The following is a 24,841-nucleotide window of genomic DNA, read 5'->3' as shown; positions in this document are numbered from 1 at the left end:
CTCCTCCTACCTCCCTGGCTTGTGTCAAACAGAATCTGAGCCAGCCCGGCTCCCTTCCTTCACTCCTGCCCAGCAGGATGCCCACTGGAGCTGGATTTGTACAGTCCTAGGAGTTGCTCTTTGCAGCGCCTGCCAAGGGAGCTGCCCCAGCAAAGCCAGCTATGCAGGGAATCTCTGGTAGCACAGTCTGTTTTCCTGCTGGGGTGGTGGGAAATGTGTCCTTGGCATCTCTCAGCAGACAGTCCGAGGCCTGAACAGGCCTGTGGAGACCTCTCACCCCTAGCTTCTGCCCCTCCAGGGGAGGGGTGTGGCAGTGGGTGCTGGGAGAGAGGCAGGTGGAGCTTACACACTCCTGCAGACCAACAAAATTCATTTCTGAAAACTTCAGGGAGGTTCCAATCTGGAGTCAAATTTTGCAGCTCTCTCTCTCGGTGAAATCCTGCCTTTATAACATGGGGCGCTTCTTGCATGGACCTCGAAGCACCTTAATCAGCAGCTTCATAACTACATCTGCCCCTCCCATGAAGCTTCTGAGTGGTATTACACCCCTTTTACAGAGGGGGAAACTGAGGCACAGAGAGGCAATTTGATCTGCCCAAGATCACAAAGCCAGTCATGGGCAAAGTGGGGAAACAGAACCCAGGAGTCCCCTCTAGACAACATTCCCTTCCTCTTTGCTTTACACAACTTCTCTCCTGCACCTCTCTACGGGCCTCATTCAGAGTTCAGCTCCCGGTCGCTGTTCGAGTGGGCGCAACAGGACGGCTTGTCTACACTTGGAAATTGACCAAAAATTGCTTTTCCAGAATAGTTATTTCAGTGCAAGCCCCACATTTATGCCGGAATAGCTATTCTGCTCCATTTCCAAGGGTAAACAAGCCCTAAGAAGAGGTGGCCCTTATAATCGCTAGATCTCAAACCCTTTGTAGGGATGGGGAAACCGAGGCACAGAGCTTGATTGGGAGTAGGGGGTCCAAGCCGTGAGTCAGGCATGGGAGCATTTGCTTTCTAACCCACACGGTCTCCCAAGGGGGGGGGGGGGAAATGGGCGTTTGCTGCCGCCGCATTCGAACACCAGCCCCCTATAAAAGTTTGCCAACCCACCAGGATTGTCCTGGAGTCTCCAGCAATTCGAGATTAATCTTTAAATCAAGATTATGTCACTGGTCGAAACCGCCAGGAATACGCCCACCAAAAGGCAGCCCCCTAGCCAGAGGGGGGGGGGGTTTCAGCTCTGTTTATGATCACCCCATAGATGGGGCTTTTCAGAGAAGGGAGTCACAGAATCAGGAGCTGGAAGTTGCCCTGTAAGGTGTCTTTCCCCCCACACTTTTTCTTTTTTCTTCAACCAGTTCCTCCAGCTGCCTGCATTTCCAAGGCATTCCCCCCCCTCCCTGGTTGTGACTCACGGCAGGGATGGGAAGCATCAAGAACAGAAGCTAGAGGGGGTGGGTGGAAGAACCAGCCCAGAGCATGCGGCCGATGTGTGAGCACCCATGTGAAAGAGGGCCCTGGCCAATCAGCAGGCGCCTGATCCCACCAACCAGCCAATCGGCATCCTCTTGCGCTGCGTGCCCTGGTGAACGGAGCAAAAACAGCCCAGCCCGGCCCGGCGGTGGGAAAGGATGAGTGGGTGCGTGTCTGCCAGACCCCTTGGGAAACCAGGCCTTGGCGAGCGGCCCAGCTGCTGCAAAAGAAGCCGTCCCTGGTGGCAAAAGTGCAATGGGTTCAGGGCACCACGCTGCGGGACCCGCACCGGCCTCCTGGGTTCTCTTCCCAGCTATGTCACTGACTCAGTGGGTGACCGTTGCTGTCCTGTGCCTCAGTTTCCGCCCTCTGGAAAATGGGGGTGTATTTCTACCCACTCAGGGGCTTAGAGATTGCAAAAAGGGCCCTGAGTTATAAACAGAGTGTGAGAATGAGAGAGAGCCACAAAGTTTGCATGCAGAGGGGAACTTTTCCTGAAGTTTTCAGACAGGAATTTCATTGGCCAGAGCCTCAGGGCATAGGGCAGCTGATGATGAGGCACACACAGGAGCCATTCACAGCCTCTCCATAGCATGGTCCAGGGGGTAGGGCTCTCATGTCAGACTGGGGGAAACCCAGCTTCAGTTTCTGCTCTGTCACAGATTCCCTGTGTGACCTTAGGCACATCACTTAGACCCCCAAATACCTTTTAAGGATCTGGGTCTAATGCCCATTGTTTTATCTGAGAGTCAGGCACCTCAATACCTTTGAGGCCCTGTGCCTTAATCTGTGTGTGGCTCAATTCCCCACTGATAGCACTGCCCTACCTCAAAAGGGAGCTTTGTAGGGAGGATGAGGTGCTCAGATTTAATAATTTTATTAAGATAATGTTGAAATATAAAGAAAACGGTACAGAGTTCAAGCACAGAAGTTTCTGGTTATCAGGAAATAAGGAACAGATTATCAAGGGGTGCGAAATTCGGTTTAGGAGCTGGTGTTGTAAGGAATACATAATCTGCAATCTTCCCGATTGGGGGTAAAAGTTTAACCGGTCAAAGTACAGACATTGAGATATGGGAGTATGTTGTCCATATAATGGCTATGTTCAGGTGTGGAGTATAATGAGCGCATACGATGATGGGGATGGATCTACCCTCATTTGGTGGGATTTAATGTTCAGTGAGTTTATGGTTCCAGTTCATATGGTCCAATGGGAAAAGTCTCTCAGTTCCTTTCCCATAGTGGATGCACGATGTCGTACTGGCTCACACCTCCTGGTACTGTCGGTGGCCGGTGATGTGTTCGATGTAGATGTTTACTACAGTAATCAAGGCCGGTCTCTGCTAGATCCTGAGTGTAAGGGCTGCTCTGGGCACAAGGCAAATGTGGCTAAGACACTGGATGGAAAAAATCAGGCCCCTGGATTTCTAGTTCTGCTTCTGGGCAAATGAGATACTGGCTGTAGAGAGAATTAGGATCCGTAAATCATCAGTGTCTAGGTAGCACTTGGAGACCCTGGCATGGAAGGTGGCAGAGAAAGCGCCGGATTTTCAGAGAATAGCTAAGTACCCCACAAGGCCAGGGAAGCTCAGCGCCTCTTGCAATCAGGGGTATAATGAGGATACCGCCACCAACCTGAGATATGCAAGGAAGGCAGGGCAGGAACAGAGATTGTTCCCTATGCTGAAATTCCAGGTAGTCGCTGGTATTTCCACAGTCGGTTTCTGTTCGCTCCACGAAGCTAAGACATACGCAAACCCCAGGATGAGTCAGTTAGGTGTCAGCCACTGTCCCTTGAGCGAATAGCCTGAGGTAGGAGCCTCTGCATAGCTAGGTCGTGGACTCACCGAGAGCACTGCTGTAACAAAACCAGGCCTGGGACACTGGCTGCTCATTCCCTGCCTCAGTGCGATCTAAGACACCCCCCGATATGCTCTTCGCTCCAGCCCCGGGCAGGCAATTCCCCTCCCTACAAGGAGAATGAGAGCAGAACTAGCCCCCTCAGCCCTCACGTGTTGCGGCAAGACCTTCTCTGGGAACCTGCATCTCATTTTATCTGAGAATTTAGGGAGTGTTGGACAGTAGCCCTCAGCCCCTGGCAAGCCCTGGACTTGGTTCTAATATCATTGCCCCTTTTCCCAACCATTACATCCCATTCTTGCACTAGCATCGCCACACTGCCAAATGGTAGCAAATATCGAGGACCTTGCACATCGCCTGCTCAGTGGAGGAGAAATTAGTGAGCAGATGCTAGACACTTCCTAAGTGTAACTGATTTATACACACACCCCAGTCCTGGAACAGAGGTGGTCAAACCGCTTGGAGGGCTAGTCATTCCTCCAAGAATCTCAGCCCAACCCCAAAGCCTGGTCCCAGAGAACAGCCCTGCCTCCAGAAATAGCTCCAATCAGAGCCTAAGGCAGAGCCAACTGTGCCATCTATACAGAACTTTTTATAACCAAGATCTAAAAACTTGTTCGCACTCGAAGCAAAATAATTTGGAAGGTGCACAACAGCGCCATCTGTTGACACATGCAATCACCACAACTCTGCAGCACATTTTGTGCCAAAGGATCCTGAAGCACTTCACAAACCATACAGGGGTCATGCTACCTACCTGTGAAATGCAGCCACTTCTGGGATGGGATATGGCAGCTGTTTAACACAGGGCAAAGCAACAATAGAAGATGGCCTCGGACAGGAAGCGAAATATACTATATAGCCAGCTGAAAATGCTGGGAAAATTTAAGGGGGCAGAAATGTTGTTACCCTAACTAGAATTTGGCCAGGACACCGGCGCTACGGATGCATAAGGCGGCAACGGGATTTTAAGGGACTAAGATCTTAGTGTTATGCCTCAGTGGAAAGATGGCCCAGTAGCCCCCAAACGCTCAGAAAGCTGCTCGTAGACCATAGCGACTGTCAAGCTTGAGGGGCTCTGTTGGAAGAGCACCCCCCTATTGAGCCCTGTGTCTGCAGCACACCGACCCCTTCTGGGCAATGATTCCAGACTGACTACGGAGTCACCAACAGGTCCTGCAATACCTTGGTTTCTCTCTGACTCGGGGACTAACCACAGCTGTCCCTGTTTAGCTTTGGAGATCTGCTGATCACACCCTCTGTGGTTCCAGAACTGAGGCTGAATGGGTTGTTCCCTAGAGAGCAGGACACCTCAAGCAGAACATTTTGGGCACAGAGAAAATTCAGTGTCCTTGTCCAACATCTGCACATGCGACATAAGCTCCGCCTGGCTCAGCCCAGCCGCTCTCTGATTGGAGGGGGTCCTTTGTTCACCTGATCGGCCACGCATCAGCCGCATGCTGCTTGTTGACTTTAAAAAAAGCCACCAGTGAAAGGTCCCCTCCCTATTTCCATGTTAGCTGCACGGCTATGATCTATGGGTTATTGGGCAAGAAGAAAAAAACCACAGCCCTGAAACACACACATAACAACCAGAACTCTGGCCGCATGCCAGCGGAGATAGGCAACCTGCAAAACACATGAGGTGTACTTGTGATTAAAATCCCTCACTTGCCCTTTGTGCAGAATACAAAAACCGGGGGGGGGGGAAGGGAGCTGAAAGGAGAGGCCCCAGTCATTAGATGGATTCAAGGATTACAAACAACCTGGTGAATCCCCAGCTGCAGGCTATAACCTGTGGAACTCAGCGCTACTGGGTATCACCAAGGTTAACCCACAGAACTCAGAGCTGCAGGATATTACTGAGGTCATGTGGTATTCATATGTATGGGGTATTCTAGATGAAGCATATTCCTGAAGTTCTCCAGCAGAATTTACTGCTATGGGGTATTAATAAAGGCAATCTATGGAATACATTGCTGTCACACTGTGCTCCTGGATGGGTTATCAGCTGTGGGGATTGAACCTTGGCCCTCTGGATCTTAAAGTATGAACCGCTACTTCCTGCATTAAAAAGGCAACCTCTGTTACCCCAGGTGGCAGCAAGCTTTATGGGTGGCCCAGATCCCACTGGAGAAGGACAGAGCACCACATGGAGTGGGTGTGGCTTACACTGCTGCAAATTACTGAGGTTAACCTATGGTCTAGCTACTGTAGGGTATAATTGAGAGTAACTTCTGGAACTCCCTGCTGAAGGATGTGGTGGAGAGGGGGAAATTCCTTAGTGAGCTCACACCAAAAAACTGATATTCATGAGTATCGTCTGCAGTGCCAGGAGATAGGGTAACTAATACAAGGGCTATTCATCCCCTCATGTCAGGGCATTAATGAATTGTCTTGGAAGAGTCAGGAAGAAAATTCCTCTCTGCCTCCATGGGATATGGTGTACAATCAGATGGCACATTTTCCTCTAAGGACTCCTCAGGAGGTCTTGTACTAAGGTGCAGGAATAAACAGAGGAATGCATTGGTGGCTGCATGGGCAGAGTGTCAAAAGCCATTTCATGAAGGTTGGCACTTACTTTTCAGTCTGCTTCCATCCACCTGCTACTGACCTGCTGGGTACCCTGGGCAAGTCCCGCCCCTGCTCTGTGCCTCAGTTTCCCCTCCCACTCTCTGTCTATTTAGCTCCAACTCTTCAGAGCAGGCACGGTCTCTCACTGTCTGCGCAGAGCTCAGGGCCCTGATCTCAGTTGGGGCCTGCAGAAAACATTGAAATATAAATAGCGCTGAGCTAGTCCCAGCCCCCTGGCTCTAACCCATCCTTGGTACTTCAAGGGGGTTGCAGTTCGAACCCAGTTCAGCTCATTAGTTCCTAGGGTTTTTAGGAGGAATGATTTATACCACAGCTACTGCAGCCTCCTTCATGCGAGCAGCATAACACCTGAGTTATAATGACCCAAAGGGACGGCCTGCAGCGTGCCTATAGGATTCATGTAGTTCGTTCACCATGTCACTGACTTCTCCGAGCCCATTAGGGACATAAAGGTTCTGCAAAGGGCATGTCTTCTGCATATCGACAATAAAAAGCCTCAGAATTGCCCCAAAAGCCTCGACACCTGAGGTATTAATGAGCTGAGCACCAATGACATATAGGCAAACACCCTCCAGTGCTACCAGCTGTTGCCATGTTATTGCAAGCCAAGTGCTGTACTATTCTGTGTTTTCTGTTAAAGCCCCAGCTCCTGGAGTCACTTGACGTGAGAACTTTTTAAAATGAAACCTGAGATTCCTGTGATTGCAAAGAAAAATCTAATTGCCTGTTTCAGTGGGACTTCAGCCTCATTGGCACCAGGGGCACTGTGGACTCATGTTATCTCTACCGGTATAATCAGTCCTCCAGCGACATTCCCACAATGCAACATTCCCTTCAAGAGTGGCCTGGCTGTCTGGGCTGAAATAGTAACCCTTCCTAGCTCACACTAATACTTTTCGTCAGTAAATCTCACAGTGCTTTACCAAAGAGGTCAGTATCATTGTATCCCATTTTACAGATGGGGAATCTGAGGGACAGAGCAGGGACACAAATTGCCCAAGGTCACCCAGCAGGCCAGTGGCAGGGACAGGAACAGAAGCTAGCTCCCACTCAGTCCCAGTGCAGTGCTCTATCCACTAGACTACGCTGCCTCCCTGGAAGCAACTTTTGGAAGGGATATTAAAGGTTGAGCTTCAGGGCTTAAGCCAATCTCTATTAGAAATCAGGATATGACCTATACCGGGGGGGGGGGGGGGGGGGGGGCGGGGGAGCGGGGAGAGGAGAGAAAGATTATCCCCCATCTCCACAGAGCTCTTGGACCTTCCTCTGAAGTATCAGAGATGGGGCACTAGGCTAGAGGCACCTTAGGTCTGATCCAGTCCGGCAGTTCCTGAGAGATCTGGGGTTTATTCCCTGCTCTGCCACAGATGTGGGGCAAATCATAGTTGCCCCATTCCTCAGTTTCCCGACCTGTAAACGAAAGATCATGATAACTACCGCACGTGTGGAGTTATGTTAATGAGGAGCTCTTTGGAGATCTTTCGATGAAGCAGGCGATTGTCAAAAAACCACTTTACCAATGTCGCAAAAATCTCGCAAAATCTTTGGCAAACAAGATCACCTGGAATTCCCCACTGGAGAGAGGCTGTTCCTGGAATAGCAGATTGGAGGTCACTTCTGCAGCTGGAGGATTTATGTTATAGATACCCGATGAATCAGCAGCATACTGGAGAGCGACCTATGCCTCATGGTGTGTTGTTATGAATCTGAAAGTAGAGGGGAGTTGAGCTATGACCTAGCTTTGGCATAGCCTGGGGATAATTAGGCAACAGAAAGAGAGAAAAAAGGAGCACAGCAGGATGGGGAAGCAAGAACTTATTACTCACAGGCAGGGTTGCAGATCTGTGTCAGCATTTTTTTAAATCAAAAAAATCTCTGCCACTGATCTGCTGGGTGATCTTGGCAAAGTCACTTTCCCTGTTGTAATGAGGGTGGTGCTGCGACCCCTTGCACCAGGTCGCAATATTCAGAGCCAGGCCCACAGGCCAAGAGCTGTTGCTGCAGGTGATTTTATTAAAAAAATAAGTACATACATTATGGACACAAAGAAGAGATGCAGACAAACAGAAGTCACAGGTACCCACAATGTTTTTACCACCGTGACAAATAGCACTTATTTGTAGCCTCAGAGCTCACAGACAGAGGGCAGAAGTGTAGCCACAGCTCACGATCAGCCCCTAAAGAGCCTCAACGTCCTGGAGCTAGAGAGAATTATGGACAATTAAGTGTCACAACAGGATATGATGCAACCAGGATAGGATGGCAGCATGGTCTAGTGGCTAGCGCACTGGCCTGGGCGACAGGAGACTGCCCTCTGCCACTGAGCTGGTAGGTGACTTTGTGTTGAACACTTTCCCTCCCACTCTTTGCCTCTCGTCTACTTACACTGCAAGCTCTTCAGAGCCAATTACTCTTACGGTGTGCTAAGCGCTGTACAAACACAAAGGGTCCCCATTTGCTCAGGGCCTCTACGTGCCATTGTAATTATAATAGAGATGGGTTGCAAAAGGACTGGTCCCAAATCAAACCCCCTGGATCCAGCCCCACCTCGGAGCTTTGAGGTGTTTGCTGCTAGATCCCAGATCTGAGCTTTTAGCAAATAGCCTCTGTCATCCTAATCAGCCGAACCAAAACTCTGGATTAGGACGCGCCATGGTTTTCAGTGTCTTGGTCTGAATTTTGCAGCAGGACTGCACCTCTGATTCTGAGTGGCCGGAGCCTCACACAGCTAAGAAACCTCAAAGAGGGCAGGTTAAAAAAAAAAAAAAACCTGCAACCGACGGAGGGGACAGAATATTCCTTTGCAATTAAAATACAAAGTAACCAGAGTCCTTGTCCCAGGAATTCGATATCCTGATGCGCACACACAACCCTGCTGTCCATCGTGCGGAGGAATCTCCCCCTGCTCACAGCCTGCTGAGGTCATGTCTATGCTAGAAAGTTTTACTGGTCAAGTTTCTCCCGCCATGGTTCTCTCACTAGCGCTCCCATATTCGGGGCTGCTGCCACCGCTGCAGCATGTCCTTGCCGCCACAGGTTCTATTGGCAAAAGACGCGCTGCACTGCTGAGCTCCCCGCCCCGGGTCTCCAGTGCCAGAGCCATCCCAGCACCCCCAGGACTGAGAATTGTGGGTGCATCCAAGGCAGTGTGGAGGGAAGGCACGATTTACCAGTGAGGCTTTGTCGCACAGAGCAGGCAGGGGGTCACTAAGGGAAGAGAAATGCCCTTCCTTAAGGCCAAGGGGAGCAGAGATCAGTCACGGGAGAAGCATGGGATGCCTGACTGAGGGAATCAACTGCTCATAAACACACCCACTCCCGCTAGAGATTTGTGTTTATGGCTTTCTTGAAAACCATTAAACTTGGTAAGAACAGGCCCTGGAGCCTTTCACCTCTTAGTCACTGGCTCAAAGGCAGGTCTATTTATTGACAGTTCTTCGCTCCTCCCCAATTATCTGAGCCCCTAACAATCTTCACAGATTTAGCCTCAATCCCCCTGGCGAGGTAGGCCACTGATAGGATCACCATTTACAGAGGGGGAACAGAAGCAGAGAGACACAACCCTTGACACTCAGGGAATGAAACCCCTGATTCCTAAGTCTCAGGCGAGCGCTATAACCACCAGGCAATCCTGCTCTCTCCAAACAGCCTCAGCTGATGGCTGTTCTATCGAGTAAGTTCGGTGCTCTCAGCCCAGCTTCCAACTGACAAGTACAAGCTCACCCAAAGCCCTGACCCAGGTGGGTCGGGGTCAGTATGAAAAAAACCCCAACACCGCCATGGTACTGACAGGTCCCCAGGTCAGCAGCCTCAGCGGGGAGGCCAATGATTGACTGGAGACTGGACTTCTCTCTCCAAGGCAGAAGTGAGGCCCGAGAGTAGGGATGCGGGGGATAAGAGAAGAGAGGGAGAAGGGAGCTCACCCTGCTACTGCCCTATGGATAAATAATACAGTGCTTCTCATCAGTAGATTTCAGAGCACTTTACACAGGACATCAGTCCCATTTTACAGATGGGGAAACTGAAGCACAGGGAAGTGAAGTGACTTGCCCAAGGTCACCCGCCACAGCAGAGACAGAACCCACAAGACCAGAGCCCCGGGACGGCATGCTATCTGCTAGGCCATGCTGCTTCTTCGTGCGCTTTGCTTTGTCCACCCAACATTGTTCCCACAGGCGCTAACAATAAAGCACCCTCCTCCCCACCGAAACGTATCCATTTCCAAATAGTCCTTGAGGTCTCTAGAAAAGGAGCAGACATTTCCTTTCTGGTTAATGATCCTTTAGAAAACAGGCCAGCGGGGGAAGCTGGGTAGGATGTGATTTCAGCCCAGCCCCCACCTAGCAGAGGAAAATCCCCTCCCTAGAATTGAAACAAACCTTGGACAAAGGAAGAGGAAAGCGGGAGGATGACAGGACAGGAAACTCCTGCTCTGCAGATAGCCACACAAAACCTGCCCTTAATTCAGTCTGTAGGAGGCTGAAGGCGCTTGGTGTTTCCGCAGGCAAGAAGCCAGCAAGGCCTCTGGCCAGAAGGAGGGGAGAGGCTTTTGTCCTGGTGTAAGGAAAAGGACAAAAGAAAGAACCAATGTCAAGTATCCAGGCAAGAGCACGGTGCAGGCGCCTGCTCGGTAATGGGGTGCAGCCACCCTGGGGGGGGACACAGTGGCTGCCATCTCTACAAATGGGCTGAGGGCAGGGAAGGCAAAGGCAGTAATGTTTTCACACACACAACTCCCCGCCCTCCCCGAGGTATTTGGCTCTGGGTAGCAGTTCAGACCCCTGACTTTCTGGGTGACTGTGGCCAAGTCCCTGCCCCATGCCTCAGTTTCCCCATCTGTACAATCATAGAATCTTAGGGTTAGAAGGTACCTCAGGAGGTCATCTAGTCCAACCCCCTGCTCAGAGCAGGACCAACCCCAACTAAGTCATCCCAGCCAGGGCTTGTCAAGCCTGACCTTAAAAACCCCCTGAGGAAGGAGATTCCACAACCTCCCTAGGTAACCCATTCCAGTGCTTCACCACCCTCCTGGTGAAAATTTTTTTCCTAATATCCAACCTAAACCTCCCACACTGCAACTTGAGACCATTACTCCTTGTTCTGTCATCTGGTACCACTGAGAACAACCTAGATCCATCCTCTTTGGAACCCCCTTTCAGGTAGTTGAAGGCTACTATCAAATCCCCCCTCATTCTTTTCTACAGACTAAGTAATCCCAATTCCCTCAGCCTCCCCTCATAAGTCATGTGCTCCAGCCCCCTACTCATTTTTGTTGCCCTCTGCTGGACTCTTTCCAATTTTTCCACATCCTTCTTGTAGCGTGGGGCCCAAAACTGGACACGGTACTCCAGGCCTCACCAATGCTGAATAGAGGGGAACGATCACGTCCCTCGATCTGCTGGCAGTGCCCCTACTTATACAGCCCAAAGTGTCATTAGCCTTCTTGGCAACAAGGGCACACTGACACATATCCAGCTTCCCTTCCACTGTAACCCCTAGGTCCTTTTCTGCAGAACAGCTACCTAGCCACTCGGTCCCTAGTCTGTAGCGGTGCATGGGATTCTTCCATCCTAAGTGCAGGACTCTGCACTTGTCCTTGTTGAACCTCATCAGATTTCTTTTGGCCCAATCCTCTAATTTGTCTAGGTCCCTCTGTATCCTATCCCTACCCTCCAGCGTATCTACCTCTCCTCCCAGTTTAGCGTCATCTGCAAACTTGCTGAGAGTGCAGTCCACGCCATCCTCCAGATCACTAATGAAGATATTGAACAAAACCGGCCCCAGGACTGACCCTTGGGGCACAATGGGGATAAGGAAACCGCCCTCCTTTGTAAGACGCTTTGAAATGTACAGAGAGAAAACACTATGTAAGAGTGAGGCAATTTTAGTCTCTAAACTTCCCTGCTCACTGTCTCAGGTCCATCTCTGTAAAGGTCATCACCAAAACCGTGTAAATAACCCAGCATCGCCCACCCCTGCCTTGCCAAAGGAGCCAATGCCACATGTTCCCCAGCCACCACACCGCTTCCTTGGCCTGCGAGGCTGTGGACAGCATGTTCCCTTCTCCCGGGCGTTCCTGTCATACCACGAGACTGAAGCGCCCTCTGTGGAGCCCTTGCAAGCCCCGATTCTACAGCTTCGCTTAGCTCAGCAGGTCTCACGGAAGAGAGTGGAGGAGGAAACTTAACAGCCTCTTTCTGCTGAGTAGCAGTTTAAAAATATGACAGCGAGGGGTTCAACAGGGTTAGACATCCTCTTCTTTTTAATCCTGAGTTACAGAAAGAGGAACAGAATCTGCAGTGACAGCTGCTAGGGGGAAAGTAACAACAACTGGATATGGGGAGACAGCATAGACAACCCATGGAACTCATAGCCCCATGCTATTAATGATATTAACCTGTGGAACTAGTTGAGGCAGAGGATTATTGAGGTTAATTTATGGAACTCACTCCCCACTGACATTAATTAGAGCTGGGTAGAGAACAGGAATTCCATTTTGTGGCAGATTTTGAGATTTCAAAACTTGATTTCATTCCAATTTGGAACAAACACCAAAAATTTCAAAATTCTCCACCCATTTCAACAAGGAGCCAGGGACTGGGAGGTGGAGGGGGGGGTCTCACCTAATGGTCAGACCAGACATCTAGAACAGGGAAACAGGAGCAAGGGTTAAGGCCAAGCCAGAACCAGAAATCAGAACTGAGAGGGTCCAAACCAGGTTACCTGGAATCTGGGAAGGTAGGAACAGGGCTGGGCCAAAGACAGAAGCTGGTACAGCCATGGGCAAATATTTTAAACAGCCAGCCCTCCTGCTGTTGCTGCTCTTAAGAGCAGGTGTGCTGACCCCTCAGCCAGTCAGACTGCTGGGCCAATCTGGAGGCTTAACTGGGCCCAGCTGCACTCGTTAGACTGGCAGTTAAGCTGGCAAGTAAGCGGCTAGCGGTGGGCCCTTCCATCTGACAGAGCCAGGACAGTCCGTACGGTGGGTCCTCAGAGACAGGGTAACTGGAAGCCTTCAGAGTCTGGGACTTTGAGGAGCTGGGAGCCAGGATTCACATGGATGCATCTACACAGGGATAAAAGACCCATGGCACAGCCCCCATGTCTGGCCTGGGTCAGCTGACTCAGGCTCCAGGGCTAAAAATTGCTGTGTAGACATTCGGGCTTGGGCTGGAAGCCCGAGTTGTGGTGCCCTCGCAGGCCAGCTGCGGGGTTTTTATCCTGTGTAGACGTACTCTCAGGGCCTCCAGGTTCCCAGCCAGAGGAGCAGGCAGGGAACCGGCTCCATCAGAAACCTGTCCATTTTCCGGCAGAATTTCACGGCAATCGACGCCGGCGTGCAGACTGTTTCAGTCGCCACAGACTGACCAGTTCCAACTCCGTCACCGTCCCTGCCGCCGGCTGTCCTTGCCGGGCTGAGGGGGTCAGCCACGTGGGCACCCGGCATGGCCCCGTACCTGGCCGCACTGGGCTGTGCCCACCCAGATCTGCTTCGCAAGCGCCAGCCCCCAGGTGAACAGCCGCGCCGATAAGAGGGGAGACGAAAATAAAACTCCGTCGTGGGCAAAGAGAGCAGGAGAAAAAGAGACAGGATCCAGCCTGTTGGTCTTTCGGAGAAAGCCCAGGGAATGTTTTCCTTTCACACCGAGTCATGGGTTGCGAAATCCATGCTGTTGCCGGGGCGGGAAACGAATAGCCCTGTGGTTATGTAACTGGCTCCGAGGGAGGGCAGCTGGCAGGACGTAAACAAGCAGGGCCCGGGCGGGAGCGGGACCCCAGCGGCCTACCTGGGACGTCGTTGTCGTTGTCTTTGTGCAGGGAGACGCAGGCTGGTGACGGGGACAGCCCTGGAGACACACGGGGCCCGATTCTGAGTCACACCACAGGCCTGGTTCTCTGGTTACGTGGTGGGCCTCGTTCTCAGACACAGCCAGGCCCCGCTTGGCTTCTCTGGCGGCGTGAGGGGCTGCCTGAGAGTGGGTGAAAACGGCCCCCCTGAGAATCCCCCCGGCCGGTGTGGGGCCGTTAGCATAAGGGTCCTGCACCCCCCAGTCCCAGTGTAGGATTAGAATTAGGGTGTGGCCGGAGCACATGTGCTGCGACAATTCTCTGCTCCCGGGGGGCCATGGGTAGGGTGACCAGATGTCCCGATTTTTGGGTCTTTTTCCAAAGGCTCCTATTACCACCTACCCCCTGTCCCAATTGTTCACATTTGCTGTCTGGTCACCCTAGCCATGGGTATCAGTGTGTGATTCAGAGCAGGCCAGAAGCTGCTGAGCCCAGCACTCTGAGGGTTAATCCAGCAACAGGGTGTGGATGTGGGGAAGGGCTGTGGAGAGCTTCCCCCTCAGCGGGTTATTACAGTGCCTGCCTGATTGATGACAAGTGGGCCACGCAGCGCTGGGGAGAGGAACAATTTCCCAGCCCTCCTGCTCAGCCAAGTGTCTGTCCCTGATCATTTCTGTCAGGCAATTACTCCCTCACCTCCCTCACCACAAAGGGCCGGCAGGTGGCTTTGAGAATTTGCAGCCACGCTGGAGTGGTTCCATCTACTGCGGCCACCCGGTCTCCTTAGCGCGGCTGGGAGAGTGCTTATCAGCAAGGAACATTTGCTGTTTGGCCCTTGGGAGGCTGATGACATGGGGGCCTGCGGACGTGTGCACACGCGCACACACACGCACTTACTCATGCATGCACGTACACCTGCACGCACGTACACACACGTGCGCGCACACATACTGTACCCACGTAAACATGCACACATGTGTACATGCACACACAGACACAGGTGTGCACATGCACAAACATGCTCCTGTGCACACACACGCACACACACACACACACACGAACGTACGCACATATGTGCAGGCACACATGCTGTACCCACATAAACATGCACACACAGACACAGGTGTGCACATGCACAAACATGCTCCTGTGCACACACATGCACACACATGCACATACGCACATATGTGCAGGCACACATGCTGTACCCACATAGACATGCACACACGTGTACACACACACAGAGGCACACATAGACACAGGTGTGCACATGCACAAACACGCTTCTGTGCACACACTTGCACGCATGCACACGCACGTGTGTGCTGCCCATTTCGGCTCTGCAGCGCGATGGAGACTTCAGGTGCATAGGAACTGCCATCCAGCCTCGAGTTCTGGAATCCAGCCTGAAATTGGAAAAGGTTCAGAAAAGGGCAACAAATGTGATAAGGGGTATGGAACGGCTTCTGTATGAGGAGAGATTAATATGACTGGGACTTTTCAGCTTGGAAAAAAGACGACTGAGGGGGGATATGATAGAGGTCTATAAAATCATGACTGGTGTGGAGAAGTGTTATTTACTCCTTCTCATAACACAAGAACCAGGGCTCACCAAATGAAATTAATAGGCAGCAGGTTTAAAACAAACAAAAGGAAGTATTTTTTCACACAACACACAGTCAACCTGTGGAACTCCTTGCCAGAAGATGTTGTGAAGGCCAAGAATATAACAGGGTTCAAAAAAGAATTAGATAAATTCATGGGGATAGGTCCATCAGTGGCTATTAGCCAGGATGGGCAGAGATGGTGTCCCTAGCCTCCGTTTGTCAGAAGCTGGGAATGGACGACAAGGAAATGATCACATGATGATTACCTGTTCTGTTCATTCCCCCTGGGGCACCAGGCATAGGTCACTGTCAGAAGACAGGAGACTGGGCTAGATGGATCTTTGCTCTGACCCAGTATGGCCGTTCTTATGTTCTTATCCTTGGCTGTCCCGTGTAAATTGACGTAGCTTCACTGAAGCCCTGGGGCTCTGGCAATGAACCCAATAGCACTATGTCAGTTTACACCAGCTGGGGAAAGGGCAGGAAACCCCTAGATGGCAGATTTTCAGGCCCAGGTTTTCAACTACTCTTTCTATTTGCCTTCGGGCTTTTCCAGTTTCTGTCTGTAACTGCAAGGGCTAGGAACTCTTTTGTGTTTTTAAATAAATGATGAGATTCCCACATGACTCCAAGAGCTGGGCCTTTCCGAGAAACAACACCCCAGCCTTTGGATTCAGATCCAGTCTTGGTATTGTGGCTCTGTCTCTGGGTTTAGTCCTCCTCTAGCCTTTTTCTCTCTTTGATGGGCCACATGGGGAAGGAATATGTTCTGTTGGGGTGGGGGGGAACCGGATGGCTGAAAGAATTGGACGTGGGTTATGGAGGCTTTGACCTGTAGGTCGCCAGCACGTAGGTCAGGAGCGACTGGAATCTCTCCCCATCTGATAGCTTGGCCAGGGACTCACTGCTGAGGATCAGGACCACTGGGGCAGCCAGGGGGAAGTACGGGAACACTGCAATGGCTGGGCCAGCCTATGGATCGGGAGGGGTGGGAGCGGAGGGGGAAGATAGCTGGCACTGCCAGGGTGGCCCCCTTCTTGGCCATGTCAGCGGAAAGAGAAGCCAGGGAGCAAATGGAAAATGCCAGCTGAACTCCCCTATAGCACCAGAAGAGGGGGGCAATCCCTGGGAGCCAGCATTGTCTCCACCAGGTTTCATAACCTGGTTTTGACTTACTGGGCTGGCTCAGAAGATGTCTTGGAAACGTCCCTTCCCAAACCAACAGCTACTCTGGACCCCTCCTCCTGGTTGAGTTCCAGGCACTGAATTGCACTAGGAGACAGGCAGGCTTCCTGTGACTTTGCACCTGTTTGGTGACGTGGGACCAGATTCCCTGGTGGTGTATGGAGGAGCCTCCAAGGAGCTGGATTCAGACATCCCAAAGCTCAGGTCGGGTTTTGGACCTATTGCTGGTAGATAGAGAGAGAGATTAGGTGTGGACAAGACGACATCTCCACTGGTTCCGAGGGCAAAGGCTAGGAAGCCAGGTCTCCTGGGTTCAGGTCACAGCTCTAAGAAAGAGTGTGATCTAGGGGTTAGAACAGAGGATTAGGCAGTTCTCTTTCTGTCTCTGAGAGGGAATATAGTCTGAGTACAACAGGAGAGTGGGTTTGTTTGGGGGGAGAAAACCTGGATTTGTGCTGGAAATGGCCCACCTTGATTATCATACACATTGTTAGGAGAGTGATCACTTTACATAAGCTATTACCAGCAGGAGAGTGGGGTGGGGGGAGGGAAAACCTTTTGTAGTGATAAACACCCATTTTTTCATGATTTGTGTGTATAAAAACATCTTCTGTATTTTCCACAGTATGCATCCGATGAAGGGAGCTGTAGCTCACGAAAGCTTATGCTCAAATAAATTGGTTAGTCTCTAAGGTGCCACAAGTACTCCTTTTCTTTTTGCGAATACAGACTAACACGGCTGTTACTCTGAAGCAGGGGAGTTGTTTCCTGGCTTTGCCATTGACTCACGGGCGTGAACTTGGGCATGTTTATATCAGCATCTCTGCCATTTCCCCACCGGTAAGTCGGGGACAATATTAACTCCTCTACTGCACCTCACTGACACATTGCAAAGCCTAGTTAAAGCAGGTTCCTCCAGCACTTCGAGATCCTCTGCAGAAGCACTGAGCGCGTGATCACACTGGCTGAGTGGCTTTGCCAGGTACCGCTCGCAAGGGGCTTGGACGATGGACAGCCCTGTCATAGCACTGCAGGATGAATCTGCGTTCTGGAAACTAAGGTGGAATAGGGTTAGCTGACTGGAATGCTGAGGTTCTGACGGGCATTCACAAATGGGAAAGAAAGAAAGAAAGAAAGAACAGCGAAATCATAAAATACAAGGGATCCAGAGCAGTGCCGGTGTTAGTCCTTTGGGGGCTGAAGCAGGGATATTTGGGGGTTTCCCCCATAGAACACATACTAAGAATTAATTGAACTGCTCAGGGCTATAAGCAATTGCTGAGTCTGCTTATGCCTAGCACTAGTTCTGATTCAGAGTGAATCCAGCACCAACCTGTCCCATTCCTTTAGATAAAGGGCTGCCAGGAGTAAATGCCCCTGCGCTCCATGCCAGCTCCCCTCCTCTGCTCCTTGGCCCTGGGGGAGGTAGCTGTGGGGGAGGGTGAAACAGTACAGGATGTTCTGTCTCAGCTACAGAGGCGTCAAGGTGCCTGTGAATTACACGCAACTGAGTGATGTTAACAAGCAGTCGGTGCCCCAGGTATGCACAGCCAGACTCGGGGCAGGGAGTGGGGAGGTTTCTGTGCATTCACTGCTTCATTTTCCTAATTGCTCATTACTTTCACCCAGCCTTGCTGCATTGGGCGAGCTGCAATTCAATTATGTAACTGATTAAAGGGGAGAAGCATCCCAAAGTGCAACCCGAGCTCTCGGGGTGTGTGTGATGGATGGGAGCTGGGAGGAGCTGTCTGCCAGGACCCTTACGTGGACCTAGGCACTGAAGGACCAGAGCACCTACGGGCGTTTCTAGTGGGTTGCAGAGACTTTTCAAGGTTGCATCTAATTCACCATATCTGCAATGGAGTGATGTCAATTAACACTAGCTAAAAATCATGCCCACTGACTTCCATGAAGCTACGGCCATTTTACACTGGCTGGGGATCTGGCCCCTCAGCTTGCTGGTCAAATCCAGCCTGGGTTGGTAATGGTGGGAATTAATCTACCCCAGCAGGCTGGAAGCGCCTGGTAACCTCATTCCCACCTGAAGGCCATTAAGTGACCTGTGTGAAATAAGTTTGGTGGGTGAAGCTTGTCCTGCCACTGTCCTTGTGGATATTTTGCCAGGAATAGGCCTAGTGAGAGGTATAAAACAGGGCAAATGAAGCAGGCTGATGTGGCCCAGAAAAAAGATTTCCCCCTCCCTCTATTCATGCTTCTCTTTATCTGGATCCCAGGTTTGAATCCTCACTAGGAGGCATGCCGTGGAACTAAAAAGCAATACCCTTAAAACTGATACAAGGAAAGACTTTAGTTACACAGTTAACCTGTGGAACTCTCTGCTACAAGATATCACAGATGCTAAGATCTTAGTAATGAATTCGTATCCAGTCAGTCCCCAGCACAGAAACAAAGGGTTAACCCTTCAAATTTTTCTGACTGACAGGCAAATGAATGCTTAAGAAGATACCTAGCTATCAGAGTACTGTAACTCCATATCTAAATACTATTTTATTCCAAGGCATCTACCACTGAACTAGCTATACCACTAGGGGCGTTAGTCCTGCCAAGACGACAACAGGTTCTGTCCACACTGCCTCCTCACCATATTCCCCTCTGAGTTCTTCTGGCCCAATCTCCGTGCAAACGATCTGAATTGCCAGATCTCCCTGCCCACACAGTGCCTTGCATCACCAGCCCACAAGCTGGTCTCTGGTCTGTGCTGCAGAGCTGGCTTCCTCCGGAAGGCTAAGAAAAGCGCCATCCAGAACAACATGTTCTTTCCTGTGCAAAGTGGCACCTTAGCAGCACACGCACAAACAACACATGTAGAAACGGGGCAGGCTCTGTGGTGGAGTCGACCAGAGACGTCCCCATCGTGGGACTGAGCTATGATCACGGGCCAGGGTGCCCTGGCAGAAGAGCTGCTGTCCATAGCTGATTTTTCAGCTCACGGGCAATTCTGAAAAGGGTGGGGTGGGGGTGGAATTGTTTGGTGTTAACGCGAAAACGAGATTTTTCCACCCCAAATTTTGTTGGCAAATCGAAAAGTCGGGGGGGAAAATAGCTTCAGGTCAAACGAAGCATTTTGGACAACCCCAGATGAAATGGTGCGTGTTGAGTTTAGAGCAGTTTATTAGGAATTCTTTCGGGGCAGGTCTCTGACCTGTGTAATCCCGGCGGGCAGACGAAATGATCACAGTGGTCCCTTCTGGGCTCGGAATCTAGGAGTCTCTCCAGTGGCTTTTTTAATGTTTGAAAAATAAAATTGAAATCAATTTCAAAACAGAAAGTCAAGAAAATCAAAATGGCCGCCTCTTTTGGAATTTTTGGGGGGGAGGTTGATGTTGTTGTTGGGGGGGTTTTTTGAGGGGGGGGGTTACATGCACAATTCAATTAAACCAATGCGAATTTGTGAAACGTTTCAGCGTCACCGTGTTGGCATTTTTCACCGATTTTTTTAAATGTTTGCCCAGCTCTAACAGGAAGCCCCATGTGGGATCTGCCTCTGTGGCCATCCCAGCTGGGAAGCGTCCCCGGGCTGTAACCAGATCAGGTTCCTCATGGCCTGGGACTCAGGGACTTGAAACAGGCTGCAGGAGCACCAGAAGGCCACAAGCAGCCCTGTCCCACAGCGAGGGGCCAGGATATCCTGGCCTAACGGGCTGCAAGCCCTAGTGCGAGTGGCACTGAGCTGGTGCTGCCCCATTAGTTCTCCTAGGGGCGAGCCAGTTTGGGTATAACAAGGACCACTGAGAAACGGTACCTATCCCATCACCTCTCCTCCCTCCCGCCGTGTCCCCGGGCAGCCCCTAGTCATAGCATCTGAGAGTCTACGGTCAGATTGTCCAGTCTGACCTCCTCCATGTTACGGGCCACCAGACACCACCCAAACCCGACTACCCAGATGAGACCAAAGTGTCACAGCCCTCAGGAGATTCAACTATTGTGTGCCATAGGCGAAGAATAGGGGGGTGACCAAACTAAACCAACCCCCGAGGCCACTGCAACGGCAAGGAATTGATCGAGTGCAGGGCTCTGGGCTGGTGTGAACAGGGCCTACGTGTCTGTAGACAGGCCTTCAGATATCTCCATAGGCCAAAGAGGCCAGAGCATTGCCAAGTGTCAAGGCATCTCTCTGGGGCAGACCCTTCATCCTCAGTGGCTACCCCTCTTAGCCCACTCTGACTCTGCTTCCAGGAGGTGGCCAAGAGCCTAGTGTTTTTGCCAAGATGCCTACAAAGAAACTCAACAGCGGTTAGCCAGCTGGATCAAACCCAGAGTCTATGCAGTCCAGCGTACCCTGCTTCCTGCCTATATCAGATCAGCCCAGTGGTCCCGTTACCTGCCTTCCAGCAGCCGTTAACACCTGATGCTTCCGTTAATTGGCAGAAATAAGCCAACCCCACAGTGCACCTGTCCGACTGTGCAGCACCACACGTGCGGGGGCAAGGGAATCCATGTGCAAACACTTTCCAATTGCCTCGGCCACCTTTCCATGCTGACTCCCCCCTCCCCGCCCCCTGGAGCAAGAGCCTTCAATAATAATCCTTGTTACACGGTTTCATTCCTAGCAGCCCAGCGCTCAAGAAGTAAGGATCTGTAGGCAGCCTGGGGCTGGCGTCAGCTCCACAGGTGCCAGCAAGGTGGGCCTGGCCTGGCTGGGCGTGTGCAGGGCAACCTGCCCAGTAAGTACCTGAGCAAAAGGGACGTCTGCCATCGGCAGCAACTTCCAGTCCCTGGACGCTCGTGAGTCACGTCCAGCTGGGACAGGGAGCGCCCAGAGAGGTGACGCACAGATCAGCCTCCCTGAGCAGCGCTAGCATCCAGGGCCGGGGGATGCCCAGGACAAAGCTGAGGGTGTGATTGCAAGTGAAAACGTTCACATTCACACCCAGTGCCCCCTGCACCCTGGAAAACAGCCTCAGCCACACGAGAGGATCCCCAGCTGCTGTCAGTCAGCGGCTCTCCCCCGCCTCCCGTTTTCACCAGCGGAGCCTCTGACCCAACGTGGTTTCCAATCGCACGCGGGTCCGGGCGAGCCTGAAGGCCAAAGGTCATGACACTGCAGGGTTGTGGCCTTCCATAGGGACACGCCGCCACCTGTCAGGCAGAACTGTCTAACACCCAGCCGGGGCACCGAGGTCAGCACTCATGGAGCAAGGGTGTCTCAAGCCAGCCATCCTACTGCACAGCACCCCTTGCGGATCAGCACTAGCCCAGAAGGGAGAGCGCCCCCTGTTGAGCTTACAACCCCCACTCCCTGCCCCTCCCTGGGGTTTTCCTAGCTGGTCTCCCCCATGCAGGTTCTGAAGGGCCAACGCCCTGCTTCATCCCAGGGAGACGGGCTGCAGAGGCCACGAACAGTGCTCCCTTGGCCTCAGCCGGCTCCGTGGGGGTCGAGGTCACTGGGCTTTTCCTGTCCCTGTCGTGTGGGAAGTGATTGTCGGCGGTGTCACCAATGCACCAACACCGCTGGCCTTTGTGTTCCCAGAGCTCGTCCCCCCCGGCTGCCTGCTTCTGGCGTCGGGGAGGGCTCCAAACGCCCATAAACTGCCTGCCACCGGGGACGTGATAACGGGATGGGGATGGTGTCTTTACCAGGCTGGGTCTGTGGGCATTGAGGGAAAAGGAAGGAAAGCGGCGTCTCTTCAGGGCGAATGGCTGGGCTGGAGCATGCTGGAAAGCATCATGACGTCTCACACTACAACAAACTGGTGAGAGCAGCTCAGCGTGCATCAGCCACCCTCCAACAACAGCCAGAGTGTGCTGATCAGTGCTCACGAGTGACTCAACAATAACAAACCACTGCGTGGCTGTGCTCACGCGTGACCTTACAACAACAAACCAATTCTGGGAGCGGTTGGGATCGGGAGTTTGGCAAGGTGACCTGGCAGGGATGGTGCGGGATCTGGAGGTGAGCAGCTGGCCCCAGGGGGCAGGGGCTGAGATCCCAAGGCTGGGGGTAGACGGCTCCGATCCGTAAACCCCGCACAGGCTGTGCCATGCACGGTGAACCAGGAGATCGTGTTCTCACTAGTCCCTCCCTATTGCTCCGCCCGGGGAGACAACACCCTGCATGTAGGCTCTGTCTCAGCAGCCTGGGATAAACAACAGAAGGGTGGGACAGCTTTCCATGAACCCTAGACCAGTCTCAGCCACTCCTGCTGTTCACCCTGTTCCCTGAGCTGTAAGCACAAGGGCACATAAACATGGCCAGCTGCTGTGTGAATAAGGCAGCACGTCTGGCATGTGCAGCCAGATCCCCGTCTCGTGAGCAGCTTGAGAGATAAGGCGAGGAGTGAGGCTGGTGCTTTAAAGCTGTGTCCCCTTTAGCTGCGATGAGTTTAGGGGGGTCGTCTCAGCTGGATTCCCACTTCCCCCAAACCACCACTACCCTCAGCACTAACTGCCCTCCCTCGCTGGCCACCTCTTGGATGGCGCACGGAGGCGGAGCTCCCCTCTTCTCGTGCAAGGGCAGAGACGAGCGATACTGGGAAGGCAGCAGCCCTGTGGAGTAATCGAACACAGGGAATCCAGCACCTTCTAACTGGAGCACAAACAATGCCCATGTTTCGAAAGAAAAAGAAAAAGAAAAAGAAAAAAAGGGGGCTCTTTGTTATTTCCTACAGACAGAGGTTGCACTGAATTGACTGAAATCCGTGTAAAAACCAATGCAGTTAGATGGATGCATATTTGTGCCTGGCCATTTCACTCCATTTCAACTCCGTTCTCTCCGTTTTGTAGATTCTCTTGCTTTCTCTGTCTCTGGGAAGAGGATGAGAGAACAAATGACACATGGGAGATGTGAAGTCACGTGGCGTAATGCACGCCTGGAAGGAGCTCAGAGACTCCGGCGATGAGCATAGACCAAAAGCCTACATAGTAATATAGCATAGTACAATTTAGATTCACAGACTATCAAACCCGGGGGGGCGGGGGGGCAACTGTAATCATCTAGCCTGCCCTGTATTAACACAGGCCTTCCCTGAATTAACTACTTTTTGAACTAGAGCATAGCTTTAGCTTGCATCTGTAAATGTATCCAGGAGAGCTAAACCGCAACAAACCAGACTGAAACTGATTCAAGACATCTGTGCACAAGGCTGCATCGGTTTCACTTCAGTGGGTTTAGAATCACACCTACAGGCCTGGTCTATACACACAAGTGTGTAGCTAGCTCAGTAGGAGGAAAGCGGTATCATCCTCCACGGTGTTGGTATAGTAGTGCCAGTATAAACATGCTTTGAACAGCAGAGCTCTGGGGGAAGAGGAATAAGCTATACTGGTATGTTATAGGTCACCTTTATACCAGCAATAGTGTCCACACCAGGGGTTGTACTGGTGTAACGTTCGGTAAAAATCACACCGCTACCTGACATAGTTATACTGGGGCAAAAATCTATGTGTCAACTCCACCAGGCCTTAGTTAAACTGCTACAACTTTGTGTTCCGCATCAGACCAGCCCTAAATCCAATTAACTGCAAGCTACCCTGCTTTCCTACTCCTATCGCTGCTTGTTTGTGCATCTCCAGGTGAGGCCAAATCACCCACCAAATAGCCACAGGTCACTGCAGACACTCACCCAGTGACTGTGCCAGGCACAGAGATTCTACAGCTGCCCATTCTCCCTGGACGCCATCCCAGCCCCCCTTCTCCCGCCACGGCAGGCCAAAGGAAAATTCCATGCTGCTGAAAATCCCAGCTTGGTGCTTTGCCCCACACCTGCCCCTTCCAGCTGCCGCCTGACGAGCCCTCAAGCCCTTTGCATGGAAAACATTTGAGACTCTTTGCCTTTGACGTGGAGCGACACGAGCAGTGACTGCATTGGATTTAGGGACAGGGCACTGGAAAAAGGCATGAACCAAACAGGACTTCACAGAGGAGCAGTGACAACATCTTACACCTGTGTCAACAAGGGGATGTGAGATAGTCGGGAGAGAGCCAGGATGCCTGGGCTCTAGGCCCAGCTTTGCCACTGCTTTGCTCTGTGACCGTGGGCAAATCACGGACCTGCTCCGTGCCCCAGTTTCCCCACCTACAAAACAGAGAGGATGACACTGACCTGACCTGGAGGTGTAATGGGCCTAATTCTTTTCTCACCTATGCTGGGGTAAAATTGGCGGAACTCCATTGACATCAGTGGGGTCACATGGGTGTGACACACATGTGATGCCAGCCTTCTGTTTGTAAAAGCTTTGAGAGCCTCAGACAAAAGGCGCTACCAAAAGGCAAGATAAATATTACCCAAAGCGCAGTGCAAGGTTCACCCTATCCAGGCCTCGTTTTCCATTGCCCCACACCTTGGGCAGCTGCCTACCCCAGTGCACAGTGGGCAGAG

At 51.8% G+C, this 24,841-nt stretch overlaps 2 long non-coding RNA genes across 2 annotated transcripts; both read right to left on the bottom strand.

Annotated features, from left to right (window-relative positions):
- Positions 1–2,562: 2,562 nt before the first annotated feature.
- LOC119564093 lies at positions 2,563–10,837 on the bottom strand. The gene is made up of 3 exons (XR_006287355.1): positions 10,302–10,837; positions 3,103–7,628; positions 2,563–2,926 (listed from the first exon to the last, which is right to left on the bottom strand). It is a non-coding gene; the product is annotated as an uncharacterized LOC119564093 (long non-coding RNA).
- Positions 10,838–12,166: 1,329 nt separating this feature from the next.
- On the bottom strand, positions 12,167–17,034 carry LOC122463747. Its single transcript, XR_006287354.1, has 2 exons — positions 16,624–17,034; positions 12,167–15,116 (listed from the first exon to the last, which is right to left on the bottom strand). It is a non-coding gene; the product is annotated as an uncharacterized LOC122463747 (long non-coding RNA).
- Positions 17,035–24,841: the final 7,807 nt, after the last annotated feature.

Source organism: Chelonia mydas, chromosome 24 (assembly GCF_015237465.2).
Source record: "Chelonia mydas isolate rCheMyd1 chromosome 24, rCheMyd1.pri.v2, whole genome shotgun sequence".
NCBI classification, from domain to species: Eukaryota; Metazoa; Chordata; order Testudines; family Cheloniidae; genus Chelonia; species Chelonia mydas.
Note: the sequence above shows the minus strand (reverse complement) of the source record. Positions and strands in the feature narration are given on the sequence as shown.